This window comes from Pavona decussata, unplaced genomic scaffold (assembly GCF_977016875.1).
Source record: "Pavona decussata unplaced genomic scaffold, jaPavDecu1.1 SCAFFOLD_175, whole genome shotgun sequence".
Classification (NCBI taxonomy): Eukaryota; Metazoa; Cnidaria; class Anthozoa; order Scleractinia; family Agariciidae; genus Pavona; species Pavona decussata.
Genome location: NW_028145586.1, coordinates 4,517,136 through 4,537,747, shown reverse-complemented (window position 1 = coordinate 4,537,747; position 20,612 = coordinate 4,517,136). Strand labels below are relative to the sequence as shown.

General features: G+C 39.3%; 1 non-coding gene and 1 pseudogene across 2 annotated transcripts in view; both read right to left on the bottom strand.

Annotated features, from left to right (window-relative positions):
- Positions 1 to 2,850: 2,850 nt before the first annotated feature.
- Positions 2,851 to 20,612, bottom strand: part of LOC146463783 (bifunctional heparan sulfate N-deacetylase/N-sulfotransferase 4-like) — a 31,294-nt pseudogene continuing 13,532 nt past the window's right edge. The window contains exons 4-9 of the transcript XR_014856818.1: positions 17,149 to 17,331; positions 16,420 to 16,548; positions 15,286 to 15,468; positions 13,506 to 13,726; positions 5,655 to 5,855; positions 2,851 to 3,072 (exon numbers count right to left, since the gene is read on the bottom strand). The product of XR_014856818.1 is annotated as a bifunctional heparan sulfate N-deacetylase/N-sulfotransferase 4-like (transcript). The remainder of the gene's footprint in view (positions 3,073 to 5,654; positions 5,856 to 13,505; positions 13,727 to 15,285; positions 15,469 to 16,419; positions 16,549 to 17,148; positions 17,332 to 20,612) is intronic.
- On the bottom strand, positions 19,886 to 19,958 carry Trnas-gga (transfer RNA serine (anticodon GGA)). The gene has a single exon. It is a non-coding gene; the product is annotated as a tRNA-Ser (tRNA).

Genomic DNA, 20,612 nt, shown 5'->3' with positions numbered 1-20,612 from the left:
TTAACAAGGAGAACTAAACTACACCGCTAACTAAGACATTCTTTCGCTCTCTCACTAAATTAAAAAGCGCGTGCGCTAACAATCAATCTTAGTTTCGAGATAGTCTGGGTACTAGGGTATGACGTCGTTTGAATAAAACGTCGTGTTCAAATAATGTCGCGAACCCGGTTAGATCAACAAACTTAACTGTTTTATCAAAGGAGCAAGGTAAAAAGACTCAGTTAAAGCTGTTAAAGTTTCAAAGGTCAGCTGTTAATTTGCCGTTCTTCAGCTCCGTGTTTCAACATTTTACATTTCCAAGTTCAGTTGTTTCATCTACGGAAAGACTTAGTCCAGCCAGCTGTAATAATGCAAAATAAGAACTCTTCTTCTGCAGACGCCGGACACTCAGGTACAAAGAAATATAAGTTTATAATTTGCTGAAACTGCATAGAATGATACATGTCAGCTCAGGCACGTAGGGTCAGCTGTGGTGCCGCAGTTTGAAACGTGTGGTAGAGGGATTCACCCTGAAAGAATTCATAATTTTCTCCCTCGCTAAGATGTTTACATATTTCCTTCGTGGTTTTCGATGTTTGACATTTTTTGAACTCTCTACCGGGTCTGTTCACTGTGCCCCTGACGAGATTGACAGACCTTCTGAGCAGACGTAGCTTTATTTTGCTTTAGTCACTCTATGCTGTTTCTTTATTATTTTTTTCGGTGAGCTCACTTAAATACGTGCATAAAGTTTTTAATAATTACTTAACATTAAGTAATAACTGAACGAAAGCTCGTCGCTTCTCACTCGTTCCGAAAAGAAAAGCATTTTAAGTTTGCATTAAAATATCAGGAAATCGATCCATATAAACACCTATGACTATAAACAAAGAGCTGTCCACTCGGTCGTTCAGCTGTTCATCTCGTTTCGCGGGTTCGTTCACTCGGTGTTTCGTTCGTTCGTTTTTACCGGCGAGCGCTCGGTGGACCGTTTGTTCGTTAACTCGATCATTCGGCCATCCGTTCGCCCGTTTGGATGTTCGTTCGCTCGGGCTTCCGTTTGTTCGTTCGTTTGCGTTTCTGGTTTGTTCAGTTGTTCCTCCGCTTGCCCAGTTCTTTTCGCTATCCATGGGCATAAACATGTTATAAAGAATAAAATTAAATAATTTGAAAACTGTATGAAAACATTACGAAGAAGCCCTCATTTCAAAAACCAACCGTGTAATTGGCATTTGGTGCTGTTCTTTCGGTCGTGCGGTCATATCTAATGTCTATATGTACAGAGGACTGAAAATTAAAACTCTAATAAGAGATACACACTAATAGCCCTTTTCAAACTAATTATAACCGTGCAATTGGCTTCTTATGCTGATCTTTCGGTTATGGGACTGGGTCGACTTTCGGTCATGTGGTTTGTTCATTTCGGCTGGTATACATGGGGTTTTTTGTCTGGTTATTCGGTTAGTCTCTCAATGGCCCTATTGGTTTCGGCCTTATGTTCACTCCTCTTTCCGTCTGTCTGTCCCTTCCCATATAAATCCGTATGGTTCAGTTATTTTCACTAGTGCTACTTGTGACACGGTTTTTTACAAACAAATTAACTTTTTATATGGGCTTAATCCTAAAGTTTAAAAGCTATATTAAAACATCAGAAGTTTTCCCTTCGTGTTTTAATATTAAAGCTGCAATGCTATAGAGAGAGACTTCATCTCTCTCCTCTGATCTGGCACACAAAGAACGAAAATGCTGCAAGTATGCGCAGGATCTGTAAACTATGAACGCCCATTGTATTTGCATTAGAACTTTCAATTAAGTAATCAGGTATTTTCTTAAGATGTTATAAATTGAAGAGAAAGTAGAATTATTCTAATGTAAACCCTAGATAGTAGGTAAACTTGTGTTACGTTGTAAGTCCATGAGCAATACATATAATGTACAAAGATGAAATAAAACGTCTGTGTGTAGATAATTAATACGTTTATAACAGAATAAATGAACGTTTGGTTGAAATTACGTATTAGGTAACTACTTTGTGACAGGTGTTAATGTTATAGATATGTATCGATTGATTAGTTTTGTGATCTTCGGTAAATCATATTATCCGTCTCAGACTTATTTATGCAAGGCTTTTTTAGAAAATAGTGCACTGTACACTTGAACAGGTCCTAGGGACATGTTCTTTAAATGGAAGGTAGTGTTGAGAGTAGAGTTCAGAATGTAACAAACAAAGGTCATTTCTCTCCTTTGTGCAATAAAACTGTGCTTTGTTATTAATATGCATGTTGAATAGTAAAAAAACAGATTTGTATCGATGCAAACATTAAACAACAGTAGAACACTTTTTTTGTCTGCAGATGGCTAAGATGGAGGTAAGTCAAGTTAATCTTGTAAGTTTTGGAAAAATTGCTAAAAACTTATTATAGCTTGTTCTTCCCTGGAAAAATCATTTCATTTTTGCCTCCCGGTGCTTTAACGGTTGTTTTAGGTTATAGAAGGGGTTTTCTGTCAGTTTTGGCCAATATACAGCAAAATCTCCTTGACAGTGCACCTTAAATCCTGTTAATCGGGTAGAAAAGGTCATTCTTGATCAGAGCGGAAGCTTTGATTATAAGCACGAGATTGAGTGCGAGTACTAATTTTCAAATCGAGTTTGCGTGCTTCAGATAACCGCTTGTCACGCCAATCTTGCTTCTAGGGTCTTCTTATCTGCTGGAAAACAACGGGAAGGGTCGAGATTTCTGGGGATGTGACAGATTTTAAATTTGAATCTCGGGGTCGTACTCAATCTCGTTCTCGGAAGGTCCCTAACAACTTTCGAGATGTTTCAAATTCCTCTATCCTAATTAAGAGTAATTTACCACTCTGAAAATGTTACGGTTTGTAAACTTTTATTCTATTTAAACAACAAATAACGAAGCAGTGGCAACGGAACGTATACAAATTCAGTTGGTGATAGTGTCGGTATACCCGTCTTTTAAGTCACAATGCCACTAGCTTTCTTTCAGAAGGCATCATTCCAAGGGGCTGGGAAAGACCGCCGCCGAACTGGTTCCATTTGAAGAACGGTACAAAGGTAAAGCCTTCCAAGTGGTCCTATTAAAAATGAATACTTTTTTCAACAATCATTTTCATAAACCTCTGTGGTTAAATAGAAACCAAAAAAGTATTAGTAGCACGCTGGAAATTAAAGAAGGTGCATTCGCCTTTTCCACAGAAAACATATGGAAGGTTTTGTTACGTCAGTTTTTTTTTTAATAAATTAAAATAATTTAAAATCACATAAAATAAAATAAAATAATTAAAATACCCTGCATATCACAAACAACTGAGGCTTCGAGGGGGTGAAGGATATAGTTTTTAAATGATTGAATAATTTAATTAATTTAATTTAAGCGAAAATATTATGAGGCCTCGGCTTCTTATGTTTGCACTTATTGATACAAGCTCCTTATAGCCTTATTTCGCATAATACATTATATAACACATTATATATTCTGTAAACATATCTATATACCTAACTTAAATATTTTTTTTTCTTTCTCTTTCTCTGTAAATATTGCTTGTAACCACTGCTCGCCTCGACTAGCTCTTGGTAACCGTGGGCAGTGCACATTTGTTGTAAGATTTATGTCTAGAATCAATAAACTGAACTGAACTGAGCTGAACTGATAGTTGCCTTAAACTGAATCATAATTTATCAGCAGGACTGGATAAAAGATACAAATGAAATAAATCACTTTACTTTTCTTTAATTCTAAATGGGAACACTGTAAATGTATCAAAGAAACATTACAAGCCTAACTTAACTCTTCAAAAAAACCCAACTGTCGGAGAAACTTATAAATTAGCCATTTACAAGACCATCACTGAAATCCATCTAGTGATCAGAGAACGGCAATCCCCGGAGACCAAGGGGCACAGCCGGGTCAAGGCGAAGTTTTCACGGGTGAAACCTCACGGGTCCCGATTTTTCCCGTGAAATCTTCGCGCCGTCCCGACTTTCTGACCCCGAGACCTCCGGATTACAAAGCCGCGAAGAACCAAAAGACGTTAATACAACGGTTAAGAAAAAGGAATTTTCGTCGGCAGTCATTGGATGACCTGTGAGAAGAATGTTAATCTTCATAAAAGTTTGGAATTTCTTCCTTCAATTTTCGGGTTACCTTTCTTAAACAAACAAACTAACTAATCGACTTTGAAACACTTCCAAAATCTGTGGGTTCCTATTGGATATCTGTGGAAGTGCAACCTGTGCTGAGATACCATACCAGTTCCCTACAGTTCATAATAATAAAAAATGACTTCAACGGGTAATCTAGAATTAGTGCGTGTTAAAGTAGAGTCAGTTTGCAATTTTATAGTTACTACCTAGTATTAAACCGGTTGATGGTGAAATCCGCTTCATGGCAAGTAACTTAGTCATAAGCTTTCATCGTTGGATCTTTGATGGAAAAAAGTCAAAGGCGCCACCCCCAGCGCAAGCACAAACAAACTGTCATTTGGAGACGATTGTTGTGTTTTATCAACAGAGTTGATACGGTAATTTGGCTAGTATAAGCAGATTCAAGTGCCGTTTCGAGCGTTAGCCCGTCGTCAGAGCGAATCAAGGAATTGTGGGTTTTAAGCTGAACTTTGGAGCAACGCTATTGGTAGGAACATGGTAACGTGGGAAACAAGAATGAATGAGTCGAATGAAAAGTAGTCGTGGATTCCTTGGGGACTAAAAGTGCTGACTTGAAAGACGAATTTTTGTTAAACTTTTTCGTCTTCCTATATAAGCCTATATATCTCACACACAGTGAATTTGGGGAAATCATTGATAAATATGAGAAATAACAGAGGTCCTAATATTGATCCTTGAGGTAGACCGGTAGAAATGAGATGTAGTTCAGAAGCGACACTATTCACATGTAACTGATGTTTCCTATTAAAGAGGTAAGATCGAAACCAGTTGTTTTATTTTAGTAGTATTCCATAAAACTTAAGTTTACTTAATAGAACTTGGTGATTTACCGTATAAAAGGCTTGACTCAGATATAAAAACAAAGAAACCACGTAATCTTCTTGATCAAAAGTAGTAGTAATTTATTCAATAAGATCGATTGGACAATCAGAAATTGTATAACCCGGTCTAAATCCATATTGATTTGAAGAAAGCATTTTTCAATATTGAGATAGAACATAACCTGATAAAAAATACAGTTTTCGAGATAAAGATCTTATTTGGAACCAACAGCCATTAAATGCATCTGAGCAAGGTTTTCTTTAGTTGTTTTTTATCGATGCTTTGGTCTCCCATGGTTCAACAAGTAGAGCGAAATTATATATCTGAAAAGATCTCTTGGGCGTAAAGGTAGATGTGGAGATGGAGTAGGCGGGAACTTGTTAGATGACGATTATTGAAGAAGCTTGCAACACAACAGAAAAAAAACAACAACAACAATCTAGTTGCTAATGTTTCAGTTAAACTTTATGTGAATTTGTATGACAAAATACCTCAATGTCTTCTTTGCTACGTGAAAACCAAGATAAAACTGTTGGTCACATAACCTTCACCAAAGAAACTTTGGAAGTGTAAACTAGAGTGAATATACAGTCCTATTTTGCACATTACTAAATCCACCACCATAACAATGCACTAAAAAAGTTATATCAGCTATAATGATTGTATGTACCTCTCAAATATGTCGAAAACGCGGAGTCATTTTTCTGAAATACCATCAATGGAACTAGCCCTTTCATTGAGTCGTCGCATTCCTGTCGTCCTAAGCATTACCAGCAGTTTCTCTCTAGCTGATTGGCGACATTCAAGAAAGTATTCCTTCTGACACAGTTTTCACGGTACTTTTCCTGTTCTTTGATTCCCCTGGATTTACCTGCAGTGTCAAAATTGTAAACTTAGTGTCTTTCGTGTTTCGCAAATACGCAAATACTGCATCTACAGGGTTGAAATTTTGCAGAGTTGATGCGCTGACAGAACTGCACATTGTGATAGTGGCTATGATATCACCATAGCAACGTACTCATTACCAGACCTCTACCTTCCCAAAATGACAAATGCCTTATTTATTGCTCCACAGTCAAACATAATTTCTTATACTTGTGCTGCGTAATGTCCATATTCCCTCACATCCACTGAATAAACATCAAGAGTAAAAAGCGCTTCTTGGGAAGGGAAACTCTGATTTTATCCTTTGGATGGTGAGGGCCTGGAGCCCATTGTGTTGCCATGGAAATGTCATAGTGGATCATATCATGAAACTTTCTGATGAGTATAACAACTCTACAAAGTTTCAGTTCTATACAGAAAAAGGCTTAAGGGATATTCCATCTTTTGTGATTTCCCTTCATTTTGTTTCAGTATTGTGACGTCAAAAGTTGTCTAATTTGCATAAGCCTAAATCTTGAATAACTCGGCAACCAAGAATGCTATCGCAATAAAATAAATGCCATTCTTCATCATTTTGAAAGCTCTTCCTAATAAGCTAATAAAATAAAAGATTTTGTGTCATATACACTTTAAAGATTCAAGACCATTTTGCGGGTTGAAAGGCTAAGTGTAAAGTAGGAAACTAAAACTAAAGCTTCGAAAATAAATTTCATTCGGGGTCCAGTGCGAGCGATAAGATCTATTCACCAGAACAAATGTAAACACTGAAAGTTTGCTAATGCACATCGACAATCAACGCTTGACGTATTGATTTCTATATTTACGTTCACTTGGATAAAGCCAAAATGTGACCCTCCACGGTTAAAGAGGGGAAAAGGTGAACGCACGGGCACGGCAAATTGACACGCTAAACAATAGGCAGTGAGTGAAATGACACGCCGGCATCTGAGCAGCGTGTTAGAATGCACGGCCAATTAAAATTTTTCGTTTTTATTCGTATCGCACGATAACAACAAAGGTGCGTGTTGGATCGAACAGTGAAGTGTGTCAAGCACAGCACCGAGTGAAATGGCACGCCAGCGAGTAAAATGGCACGCAAGTGACCAATATTACACGGTAGCTGTGTCTAAAATTTTGAATTGTATTCAATTAACCGTTCTCTCTCTTGTCAAACAATCGCAAACTTGATCGGCACGCGAACTGTGTTTCATCCAGCGGTATAAACGTACGCTTACTTTAGAAACAATTACACACTCTTCACATAATTATTTTCGACAGTACCAAGGAGCTCTTCTCAAAAGAGTGTGAAATTAAAATTAGTCAATTCATCTTTATCAGACACTCTTTAACGCGCCACAAACTAACGAGGGCTACAAGAAAATATCAGGTGACTCCACAGGGGGCCCACACAAACTATGTGACCGTTTGTATTTTGAATTTTAGAGGCAATGTATGGGAATATCGAAAATCCTCGTATTATCGTACTAGATTGCGATAGATATTCTCATTTAACATCAAAGTTTAAAAGTGTTGACGGGCCTGCACGACTCATGCAGTTCGCTAAAAGATTGGTCTTAAAGCCTTTATAGCGTATCTCTGCTTCATGAGATGTTAATCTTGATCATGAAGGGAAAAACTCAAATATACTGAATGGAGATTTTCTTTATGATCATTCTGAGCCGTTAGGAGGATTTTCTTCATATGCCATTGGATATGCTAGCTCTGTGGCATTTGTTTAGGTTCACTGGCTCGGATTAACTGTAAGATATCAGACAGCGCTAAATAAATGCTATTTATGAAGACATAGGATCCGGGGATTTCTTAACTGACTCGTGATTTCATGCTTATCTGCAGTGAGATTGCAGGCTGTTCGTTTATCACGTATATGAGAGTCTAATGGATCCGTGTCTTTAGGAGACAGCGCTAAATATATGTCATCTATGAAGACATAGGATCCGTGGAATTCGTTACTCGTGATTTCAAGTTGTTGCTATAACCTGCGGTGAGATTGCAGGGTGTTCGTTTATCACGTATATGATATTCTATCAGATCCACGTCTTTACAAAGTTGATTACTGTTGTCTCTCGCTTTCGAGAGCTTTGGCATCTTGCAGTTGTTTTCAGCTCTATTGCTCAGTTCGTGACTGAAAGACGAGTATTATGTTCTTGGAGCTGACATGTATCTCCATTGTTTTGTGCGTTAGCTCGCATCCGGCAGATATTCAAAGCTAAGACAGTCAGTAACTGTCATGGGAGTCTCTAGGATGCTTCAGCGATTTCTTCTGACAAGTGTTTAGTGTTGTTTCTCAGGCAAGACTGCAGTTTCGATTCTCTCTGAATCTCATCAGTTGCCACTGAAAGTTCTGTCAGCGTCGGAGCAAATTATGCTGTTTTGAGTGTATATTTATTCTCTTTGACCGTTAGGCGGATCGAAATTTTGCGCCTGCTATCTTATTGGTTGTTGAGTTTGAACCAATGGTGTATCTTTTAAGCGAGCCGATGGCGCAAAATGATTTTCGATCCTGATGCCAGCTAAGGTCAAAGTGTTTAGTTTCTGACAAAGGCCGGTGTTTAACTTTCCAGATATCTGGCTTACTTGCGGTTCTAAAAGAGCATTTTGTGCGTTGAGTACATGAATTGTGCAGGCCCGTAAACACTTTTAAACTCTGATTATGACAATAATGGACGGGCCCCGTTCTGCCTCGCATGAGACAACCATGTTTTCCAGTTTTACTACAGGCTTAAGCAATGCTGAGAGCAAAAGATTCACATACTCAACGCACAAAATGCTCTTTTAGAACCGCAAGTAAGCCAAATATCTGGAAAGTTAAACACCGGCCTTTGTCAGAAACTAAACACTTTGACCTTAGCTGGCATCAGGATCGAAAATCCTCTTGCGCCATTGGCTCGCTTAAAAGATACACCATTGGTTCAAACTCAAGAACCAATAAGAAAGCAGGCGCAAAATTTCGATCCGCCCAACGGTCAAAGAGGATATATAAACTCAAAACAGCATAATTTGCTCCGACGCTGACAGAACTTTCAGTGGCAACTGATGAGATTCAGAGAGAATCGAAACTGCAGTCTTGCCTGAGAAACAACACTAAACACTTGTCAGAAGAAATCGCTGAAGCATCCTAGAGAGTCCCGTGACAGTTACTGACTGTCTTAGCTTTGAATATCTGCCGGATGCGGCTAACGCACAAAACAATGGAGATACATGTCAGCTCCAAGAACATAATACTCGTCTTTCAGTCACGAACTGAGCAACAGAGCTGAAAACAACTGCATGATGCCAAAGCTCTCGAAAGCGAGAGACAACAGTAATCAACTTTGTAAAGACATGGATCTGCAAAATTCATGCGTGCCAGCCACAAACCGTTCCGCTGATTGCCCCTTTCTGATTGGACGACGTTAGACAATGGTACGTATGAATTTTGCTACGCATGCTAGTCGCTCGAATACTGTGGGATTTTGATTTTCTTCGAGGACTAGCTCCGGGCCATTTGGATGGATTTTCGATTGGAAGGTACGAGAAGAATCGAAAATCTTTTGACCTTTATGCTGTGAAGTTTGAAATCGGAGCGATGCGGTTTTATGAGGAAAAATCGCTGCGGCGCTGGAACCCTTTCAAAACAAGTTTTCCTCCCTTGTCACTCTTCTATTACGCTCGAGTGAACGTTCAACGCCGAACCCTTCAAATGGCTAAAATCGCCGTCTTCAACCTCAGGAACGACAACACACAACATTTAAGGTAAAACTACGTTTATTTTGTTGTTAAATGAGAATATCTATCGCAATCTAGTACGATAATACGAGGATTTTCGATATTCCCATACATTGCCTCTATAAATTCAAAATACAAACGGTCACATAGTTTGTGTGGGCCCCCTGTGGTGACTCGAGTGTTCGTTTCAGCAAACATAAAACGCAAAAATGTAAACTTTCAAAGGAAATTACCCTAAAAATCCGAGTTTATTTTGTGAATGAAATTATAACAGTAGAATCTGAAAAAAAACATCTTTCAGTCTTTAGCGATAAGATCGATTCATTGGAACAAACGCAAACGCCGAAAATTTGCATATTCATACCAACAACAACTAAGTATCGGAACGCAAAACGCATTTTTTTTTTTAACGTTGGATAAAGCCAAAATAGCAACTTTAGCACCCGGGCTTTAGCAAAACGGAAAGCCCCTTCCGATGTTACAAAACGTTGAGAGAAGCCGTCGTTTGAATGCAGAACGGAACTGCCACGCTGAAAACACCGAGAAGATTTCGGTCACGTGCTACGCAACCAAAATCGTTCACGTGTATCAAGTTTCATCCGGCTATGCGGCATTGAGCAAGGAAATTTTTCGGCGGTTCTTAATTTGGAATTAAGAGAAAAAAAAAACGGACGGTTTCTGCTTGTTATTCAATCGCCACGGGAGCTGCAATGTCTTTCCACTTTGTAAACCCAGCTTCTTTTATTTAAAGCCCTTCTAAAACCTGGAAATTATCTCTTTTGTGTCATGATGTTTTGTCCGTTGGCAATCACGCAAAACCACTAAAAGATTGAACGTACACTTCGACCTTTGCGTTGCCTTCCATATCGAAAGGAACAGACTGTAGAGATAATTTGAAATACTCCATTCTTTGGTCACTCACAGAGCGCTTTGATTTTGTTATTAAAGTTCTGTCCCATTCCAGTGATCATGAAATAGATTCGTTGAGTTAACTTTCTTTAAATCGGATGTTCTGTGAGGTTTGTCTAATCACATGCGTCCCATATTGAACCCATGTCTTTTCGCACGCGTGTCATATTACACGTTAAGCGTGACATTTTGCGATCGTGCGCTGTTACCAGTAAAAAAGGTGGAACATCTGTCACAGAAAGACTTAGACAGCCCAGAAAATAAGGGTATTAGGGTGAAAAGGTATTCGCACAAATACTCCTCTGTCGCCAAAATTCATCTTTACCACTGGAGATCACTGGAACCAAAAATACTCTTTTGTCGCCTACTGAATCCACCATTATCGTGACATTTTTGGTTGAACTACATCACGTTTATCGCAAATGAAAAGCGATGCCTTAGACTCTTAGCGAATCTTTTATCGTTCACCTGTCATCAAAGACTGAACTAACCTGCATGCTCAGATACTGCTAATACAACGACGCCCAAGTATACGCTCCCATAGCGTCTTGTTAAATAAAGAGTTGGGTAAAGTGAAATATTGCACAATCATCTGTATTTGTGATTAGCACTTCACGTCTCGACATGCCGGAAGGTTATTTGACCTTTTGTGAAGGCGTAATTTTGTCAACAGGAACGCCAGTTATAAAGAAAAATACATCTAAAAGAATCACAAAGGAAAAAATGGTGTCTTTCGTGCGCAGTATTATAGTGAATGAGTAATCGATGGGTCATCGATGAGTAATCAATAACATCAATAGGTGATAAATTACATCAATGAGTAATCAATAGGCCACAACATTTTTGGGCTTTGATTACTCATAAATAAATTAGTCATTGATCATCGCCAATAATCAATGGCTAATCAACTGATTACCCATCGATTACTCGCAAAATGATCCCCCAAGATTGGACTGCAAATGATTTCGCTGACAGGAAATGATCCCCGGACCGCAAACTGATGGCCCAGATCAAAATCCAGGGCTAGTCCAGGTAGATAGTATAACTGGTAAAACTTTACTTAAGATTCTATCTATACCGACCCGAATGGCTAAAATTGAAGAATTTGCTGTAAAAAGGGCATAAAACGTTTTTTTCTCTTTGTTGTTGTTGTTTTTGTTTTTGTTTTTTTTAGCCAAAAAGTCGTATAAACGGTCCAAAGTTACCCGGCTTTATCATGAACATCTGGTTTTATCAAACGGATGGGGAAGGTAAATTTACCCCAGTAAAGTGATACACACCGAATCCACAGTACCCTACACAGCAGTGCGCGCGTAAATTTGGACCAATGAGAGTCATTCAGTTTACGCTTCACCGCTAATATTACAGATCTTTAATTTTGCCTCGCAGTAAGTAAATGTGCCTGGAACAATAGGCATTCTGAGCGATGCATATTGTATAATTATAAAAACAGTGGAACATCGATTCACTCTTGTATTTTGTGAGAAAATCTAATTTTATATAAGCATAAAAACCGCGTGGTTTCGTTTAGGTTTCCTTACCATATTTTTTTTAACATTCGACTCGAAAACCTGTATTTTGTATCGTATTTTGACATGTGTGTAGTATGGCAAAACTTTAAACTCTCTAAAACGAGGTCCTCGGTATAACGAACGATATTCTCCAGCCCAACCTTTTAAAATGAATGGAACAGAACCTCGTCACAACGAACCGATTTACCTGGTCCCTTGGCACTTCGTTAAAGGGAGGGGTTTACATTTCAGCGCATGTGCATGAATCTAAATGCTTTTTTCTCTTTCTTATAAACTTTGTGGCCTTAAAAATCCCACTCACATGTACTTCAGTAATCACATTCTATAATTAGTCCAAGTAAAATGACTGATGACCAAAATTAACAGAAAATGCTAGTGGATTGTACTCATATTGTCGATATTAAATTTAGCGTTGACCCGTAGGATTTAATCCACGGTTGATGTGTTTACAGTTATTTGCATGCGAAATAACGTAATCATATGAAAAAAAATTACCACCTAAGTAGTTCATAAACAACGATAAAATAAAATAGACTTGGGTTATAGCGAGCAAAGGCGAAAAAGTATTTTGATTCATGGACATACGCAGAACCGTAAATCCCTCTCTTTAAATCTAGGTTCCACTGTAAGAGCTACCGGCTGTTCTGTTTTTCACTCTACTAAACAGCAGTCAGCTCATATCCTGCTTAACAAGAACTGCTGTTTTTTTTTTTTTTTTTTTTTTTTTTTTGTCAACTAAGAACCTTTTTAGGTTGGGAGTAATATTTTTGAAAAGTAAAAGAGCGAAAGAAGACGTACACACACCAGACAGTCCGCTGACAAGGCGCGGACGCATTATTTTGATATCACCCTACAAATTCAATTTTCAGTCACCTTAATTATAATCTACTTTTGTGTTAAAGTTAAAGTTTCTTAGTTGTTAAAGTTTGTTAATTTCCGCGTTTCCGTGACCTTAATTTCCATTATTGTCGCCCCAAATTCTCGATACACTCCAGGAAAAAAGAACTGTTTTGCCAGGGTGGAGATCCGCCTTTGTCATGGACACTGTGAAGAACGCTCGAAGTGCTCAGATTCCATCGCTTAACCCCTACGTTTAAGAACAATTCCACGAACATTATTTGCATTTCGTATCTTAACAGTTAAAATAAATTTGGTCCTGTCGCCAGTGTCACCAAATTCTGTTTCTTTGAGTAAGTCGCGTTAATTTCCCTCATTTTGAAATTTTTGACCCTCTTACACGTTAATTTCTTTTACTGGGAACTAATTTTTCCTTCAATTCGCGTTAGTTTAAGTCCCGCATATTTCCAATAGCTTAATAAAAACAAGCGTTAATTTTCTACAATAAGATATATGGAAAAAAACAGATGATGACATTTTTTGATTGTGCGAAATTTTGAAAAGAAATGAAGGATTAAAAGGGAAAAAAGCGACAAGAAACTTAGGATTCAAGTGTTTTTCAGTTGACTCACCAATCTAATCCTTTCATGTAGTTCTCCGTGTTGAAAAAACGTGTTCCCACCGTGGCGTTGTTGGCGGGAATAATATGCAAAAAATCCGGGTGACGTTTGAGGAGTGTCGCTAGTACAACCAGACCCCCAAAAGGTGGCCCGATCACGAGGAATGAAGGGAGCCTGGAGCAAGACTTGTGATTAAGCCAGATTTGAAGATGGTGGCTGTCATCACATGGACTCTGATTCGAAAATGAAATGAAGGTATGTAATATGAAGGTATCACCATATATGTCTTATAACGTCATATCTCACGACTGCACCTGGGGCCGGTCTCCCAAAAACTCCCGAAGAGTTTCCGGGTTCCGAGTGCTTGCGCCATCTCCCGAGCCAGACGCTCATGTTAAATTGCTGGACAATAGTCCAGATCGAATTGAAATTTTGGAATGTTGGTTTTTGAGGAGAGGGGAAAAATCAGAGTACCCGGAGAAAAATCCTTGGAGCAGGGACGAGAACTAACAACAAACATATCCACCAACATATCAACCCACATATGACACCGAGTCCGGGAATCGAACCGGGCCACATTGGTGGGAGGCGAGTGCTCTCCCCACTGCAACATCCCGGTAGTGTTCTATTGGAAACAAGCCCAAAATGATAGATGTATTTTTTTTCAGTCGGTGACATATTTGGAAGTTCTGCCATCAGGAGTCCAGCATGTGACGTTCCGATTAGTACTAGTTCGGGTGTCCTACCGTTGAGCTACAGAAGACTCGTGGGTCCTTGGCCATTAAACTAGGTTCATGTGACAAACACTCCCGATATTGCAAGCGTTTCAATGTCGATGAATGGTGTTTGTGAAAAGAATGTGATGTTATGGTTTACCTGGTGAATAAATAATAGATACATACTTTTTATTTCAGTCAGAGACACGGGCATACTCGGAAAAAGAAAATCCAAGTTCTCCCGATATGAGTCTAACCTATAAAACTCCTGTTACCAGTTCGGACATTCTACAACTATCGTGGGAGCTGGGCCTTCCTCGTATCCTCAGTGGTAGAGCATCCAAACTAGTAATCGGAAGGTCATAGGTTCGACTCCTGTTGTGAGTACTCGATTTTCTTCGAGGATACCTGCGTCACTGACTAAAGAATTCCATGTACAATTAATTCTTCCTCGCATCAATTCTCGAATACTCCTTAAATATGCATCCCCAGTTTGGGGCGCTCTGCCAAAATACCTTGCAGATGAGTTGGAGTCTACACAAAGCAGGTGTTTGGACATCATTGGGATACTGAGAAAATCCCTCCCGACGTTGGAGGAAAGACGAAAAGTAGCGACAAAGCGTGAATTAGAAAGAATTGGAAATAATAAAAACCACCCAAATCAAATTTTCACTGCAAAGCCAAATACTTGCTACAGCTATAACCTGAGATCAACACCAGGACCAGTAGCAATACCAAGGTCAACAACCAGAACACATGCGAACTCTTTTAATGCGCGGGCAGCAAGGCTGATTTGTTTATGATTGTCTATTTTTAACTTTAGATCCAATTATGTAATTGTATATTTATTTTTTAAGATGGATGAATAAAGCTTCTTCTTTCACCAGACTTAGGACATAGCATCACATTTTTTCAAATGTGTTTCTTTATTACAAAGTTTTCTACGTCAAGATCGAAATTCTGGTTATAAACATCATGCACGTTAAAAAGTGTTTGGGGCCCGAAGTGTATCTGCGAGTTTGAGGAACGGCGTGACTTTTGCCAGAATAGCAATGCTCCAAGTTTAAGTTACTTACCAGCCAGATGGGATCTTTATCTCTTGGAAACAGATTGAAGTAGATGTCGGCAAGTTCAATCGGCGAAGCGTACTTCACTTCAAGGTTAGTCCAGCGGTGAACAAAGTTGACCAATCGGCTGATACCGTACAAAGCTAACTGGTCGTTTCCATAGTTGGTCATGTGAGTCATTACAATTGACACCTGTCATGGAAAAACAAAGGCCCTTAATAGGTCCTACAAACGAATTAATTTTTGTTTGAAATCAACCAACTGCATTACTTGGCAACAAAACGCCGCAACGCAGCAGCAATTTGGGTCTTCACGCATCACGACCAGATAACGGAAGCACTGCAGGCCACGAAATATGCGAGTTTTCGATCTTGTAAGTGGGGATGATGTACAAATACTTACTAAAAACATTTTGTAGCGTTTTCGGCTAGATCAGTGAAAACAAAGATAATGGAGATAAAGTACCGTAAACAGCCGCTTGAACCCCTCCCCCCCCCCCCCCTTCACCCCTCCCCGATTATAGGCCCATCCACCCCCGGATATAAGCCCCCTCTTCTAGTTTCGTTCGTGTTGTTAGTTTTAATTTTGTTCTTAATATTGACGTTAATTCAAAACCAGTAAATGAAAAACGTATTTCGATCAACACTGCTATAGCTAGTTTCGAAACGGTATTTTTATTCCGGTTATAAGCCCCCTCGGATATAAGCCCGTCCGTTTATCATTATAAGCCCATCTAAAACCCCTTATGAAGTTGTATAGCCCAGGGCTGAGTTGCTCGAAGCATGGTTGGGCTAACCATTGGTTAAGAGGTATTAAAACCTATCGGTTGTCATGGCATTTAACCCGGGTTAGCGCTAGCCATGCTTCGAGCAACTGGGCCCAGGGCTTATAAGCGGCAGTTTACAGTATTCTGCACTGAGATAGGCCATGTGGAAGATACCGTGTTTCCGTAACCATTTGCAATTGAAATAACTTGAAAAATTAAGTTGCTAAAGAATTCTTTTTTTCGACACAAGTCGCGTAGTTTGTTTAACCTCAAAATGAAACCAGGGACGGTTACTAAGCGCAAACTGCGTTTGGTCCTTTGGGAATAAACCGCGAGTCCTGTTCTTCTAAACAAATTGTACATTTGAGAATACTCACTGGATTTCGCAACAGCGTTTCAAATAGCTCTCCTCCATCAATACTTCTGTCTAGGGCCTTCTTGCCACCCTTAATCTCGTGGAAAAAGTTTGTTGTGGTGAACAGGCCACAGGTTTGACGAGGAAGAACCTGAAACCAACAAAAAAACGAGGGGAAAAAAGCATGAAACGTTAAAGAAAAGTTTGCTGTTTAGTATTACTAAGCCATCTGTAATGGATGTTTACCATTTACCAAAAAAAAAAAATATATAAATAAATAAATAAATACAGAAGTTTTGATCGGAAAATTTTCATTCGGGAGGAACATGTTCCATTTGAAGGCAAAGCTAAAAAGAACCCATCATTTTGAACAAGACGAAATGCCAGGAAATTTTCCAAAGTAAACTGGCAGGGGTTAAGCCGCCGTTACACGCTGAAACTTTTAGCTGAAACTTGTGTGCAACGGCGCTGCGAAACAAGTTTCAGCTGGCGTTGCACCGTATAACATGGTTTCGTGAAACTTTTTTGAACTTCCGTTGCGAGACAAGTTTCACGAAAAGTAGAACCGCTTTCTACTTCTGCAACGGCTCGTAACGGTCGCAGTGGTGAAAGAACAAGAGTTTCACCGTGTAACACCACTTCGTGAAACTGGTCTCGTTCGCCGTTGCGCACAAGTTTCAGCTAAAATTTTCGACGTGTAACGGCGGCTTTAAGGCGCTAAGAAGCAATAAATAGTATGAACCTGTTTTACCTTGACTCCTTTGTAGATAAATCCTCGTCAGAACCAAGCAGGCTTCAAGTGTGGATATTCCTCCGTGGAAGTCACCCGGATGTGTCTGACTTTTGACCAGGCATCGTACAGCGGTTCATGTATTGGATAAACTCCCGAGTGGTGTGGAGCCACCATGTACGACAGGTTCATTGGTATGCCATGCTTTTACAAGGTAAATAAATAGAGGATATTACAGAGCGGCGCGAAGATATGAATTTTACTTTCGAGTGGTAAAAACAATATTTTACGAACGAGCGCAGGGAGTGAACAAAATATTGTTTTTAACACGAGAAAATAAAATTCATATCTTGAAGCCACCGTGTAATCTTCTTTTTATTATATAGACAAATCTATCGCTCGCCATTTTTCACCGACAGTTTGCATATACAATGGCAAAAGCGAGAAATGACGTCATCAATATCCTCAATTCTGAGGGTATGGAAAATACGCCAATCGGAACCCCGATGTAGTTTCGTGTGAATTTTACGAGTGGTGTATTTTTCAGTAGAACGCTCGTGTCTATATAATACAAACGTTTTCAAGAACTGTTGCTACAGTTGAGCCTGCGGTCTAATATTCTTCTGTTTAAAAAGACATGCAAACAGGGTAAAAAGATCAATACTGTCACACAAGCCTCGTTTGTATGTCAATCCGCTCACGAGTGTTGAATGTCTCTGCGCCTTAGCACTCTAAAATAATAGGGAGGGGTGGACCCCTCTGTATATCAACAATCCATCCTTCCGAATTCTTAGTGCACGAAAACCCTAAAAACGCTAATAAAACACACAGAAAAGTTGTAAAATCTTTTGAAACCTAGCAGACGTAATGTTAAAGGGATACTCTAGAGCCCAAAACAACTTTCACTTAAAAGGTAGCATTTAGACTATAATAAACGGTAAACGGCACAAAAAGTACAAAAGAAAAAAGTAAAAGGCCGAAAATTGCCGGAGAAAGGCGAAATTTTCCCCGTTTTGAAGACCGGAAGTAAAAATCGTCTTTGGTACAGCACGTGATCGATGACGTAGAATGAAGAACCGCTCTTATTTACAACACTGAAGACAATATGGATTCTGGGGATTAGAGCAGTTCTTTTGCTTCTTTTTCTTCTGAACAAAATAGTACAATCGAAATTGCCGACGGAGCAACGTTAGCAGAGCTACGAGGGCTCTCTGTCGTATGTGTTTATCCGTGCAACAGCGAAGTGAACTCGGTTACGGACTCTACAAAACGAGTGCGAAGAGGTATTTAAGAGCGGATTGGTAAGCGACCAGTTATGCATTTTATCGCAATTTCGGTGTATTTCACATCCGCAATGCGATTTCATTGGCGATAGAATAAGTTTTAAGTAGCATTAAAGTTTCCTTTTAATGGTACGGCGTTGTTATTTAAAATCTAGTTTAGTTATATTTTTAAAAAAAAATCCACGTGGATTTTTGCTTGGGAATTGGCCTGTTTAATAGAGACACAGCGTACAAAGCTCAGCGAAAGCTTGGAGATGTGGGTAGCTTTCATTACAACGATTCACACTTTACAGGGGCGGTACCTGTACAAACAGCAATACTACGACGAAGACTAAGCACATAATTAAATTCGGAAGTCATTGTGTTGTGCTGGGCCTTTTGGGATATTAAACGAGTTACCTTTCATGCCATATTGCGTTCTATACAAGAGAGGATGAAATACTACTGCATTCGAGCTAACTTTACAGGGATTTTTTCCGCTAAGTAACGTGACTGGCAAAATCCATTTTAAAGCAAAACAAGGCCTGTCACCTTTGATATTATGCTGATTTAGGAAACGGTGTTCACCGTTGTTGGTCATTTTGCCCTGTCGCGCCGCGTATACAGCGAATATATATGACAGTCGCGTACCTGAACTGAACAAGGTTGATGAAATAACTGCGATACTACGCGTGTTCGAAAGGTAAGCTTAAGTATCATTATCGGCTAATGCTAGTTTTCTTCAGGCTGCACTGCAATAACAATTGTTTTTATTATTTTTCAAACATACAGTGAACCCTGGTTAAGGTGGAGTAGCTTGTCTTGTGATCTGTCTGGCGCGAGCGGCTTCATTGGACGTGCTGTCCTCTATCGGGCCTATGCTCTTATTTTCTGATAGTCCCTCTTAAAAACAAGGTTGAAATGGCGTTTTGTGAGCTTTTCGTCTTTCCACAAAAACACAGCTATGATAATTTGTGGTTGAGAACAGTCTTCAGAAAAGTGAGCAGAGGTCGTGGGGTTAGCAAACAAATCGAATCGTGAGTCTCCGAACCATCCGTACAAAAAACCCGAAAGAAATGCCAATTTTGAAGACCTTCACCGTTGTTACTAGAATTAAGCATCAAGCAACTATAAATCGATACAGTATTATTGAATTTTCCTCAAAACACGAACTATACATTTTATTTTGGAATTTTAAAATCAAGCCATTTACCGAATCTTGCTAAAGAAATCCAGGGAAATCTAACCGGAAAAGGTTTGGCAAGTTCTTCTTTCTACGTCATTTCCAGTTTTCGGCCCAAGCGCTACTTCGTATCCCATGGCGAGAAACTTTTCGTTTTTCTAGGCAAAATAGCGGAGATCGAACTCCAATTTTGGTAAACATCTTTTATTTGGGTCATAAGCTTTCTGAATTTGGAAAGTTGTTTTGGGGTCTAGAGTATCCCTTTAAATGGAAGAAAGATCCTCGCAGTTAGTACGCCTTAAAAAAAAAATTCAGGCTTGAACGAGATTCGAACCCATGACCTCTGCGATTCCGGTGCAGTGCTCTGCCAACTGAGCTATCAAGCCAACTGGGAGCTGGTCATGTTGTGAGTTCAGTTAAAATATATGTTTCATATATTCATATTCGCTTGTACATAATGTTGTTAGTACAGGGACAAATTTCGCCAAAAAAGGCTTTCTATGTGCCTATGGGCTGTGTCAGGTTCGCAAGGTATTGTGGTAAAATGTACAGATCTTTTCCGTAACGTGGATTAAATCTCTTTAGAAGGCAGACAGGCAATCAGCCACCGGTTATATTCAGAACCGAAGAACAAGAAGCAACGCAACGTATTTTTGGAGATGTCTATACTAAAGAGGCAAAGAAAACTAAAGACTAAAGAATTTGGATTCTTCAGATCCATGCGAACGGTCTCTAATTGTATGAAATGTTTGTAAGGAGAGGTTCGACTTGACTATGGGATCAACCCTTGAAGCTCCAATGGTGATCAGTATCTAATATCTCCTCACAACATTACTACTTCATCAAAGATGTAGATCGTGAGAATGAAGTAATACATCATACACGAGAAGGTGTGTTTCATGAGATATCCAAACACTGAGAAGTCGTTTAAAAAAACTCGGCTGCGCCTCGTTTTTTCAACCTACTTCTCAGTTTTTGGATGTCTGATGAAACACACTTTCGAGTGTCTGATATGGCTTCTCAAATGATCAATAATTCTT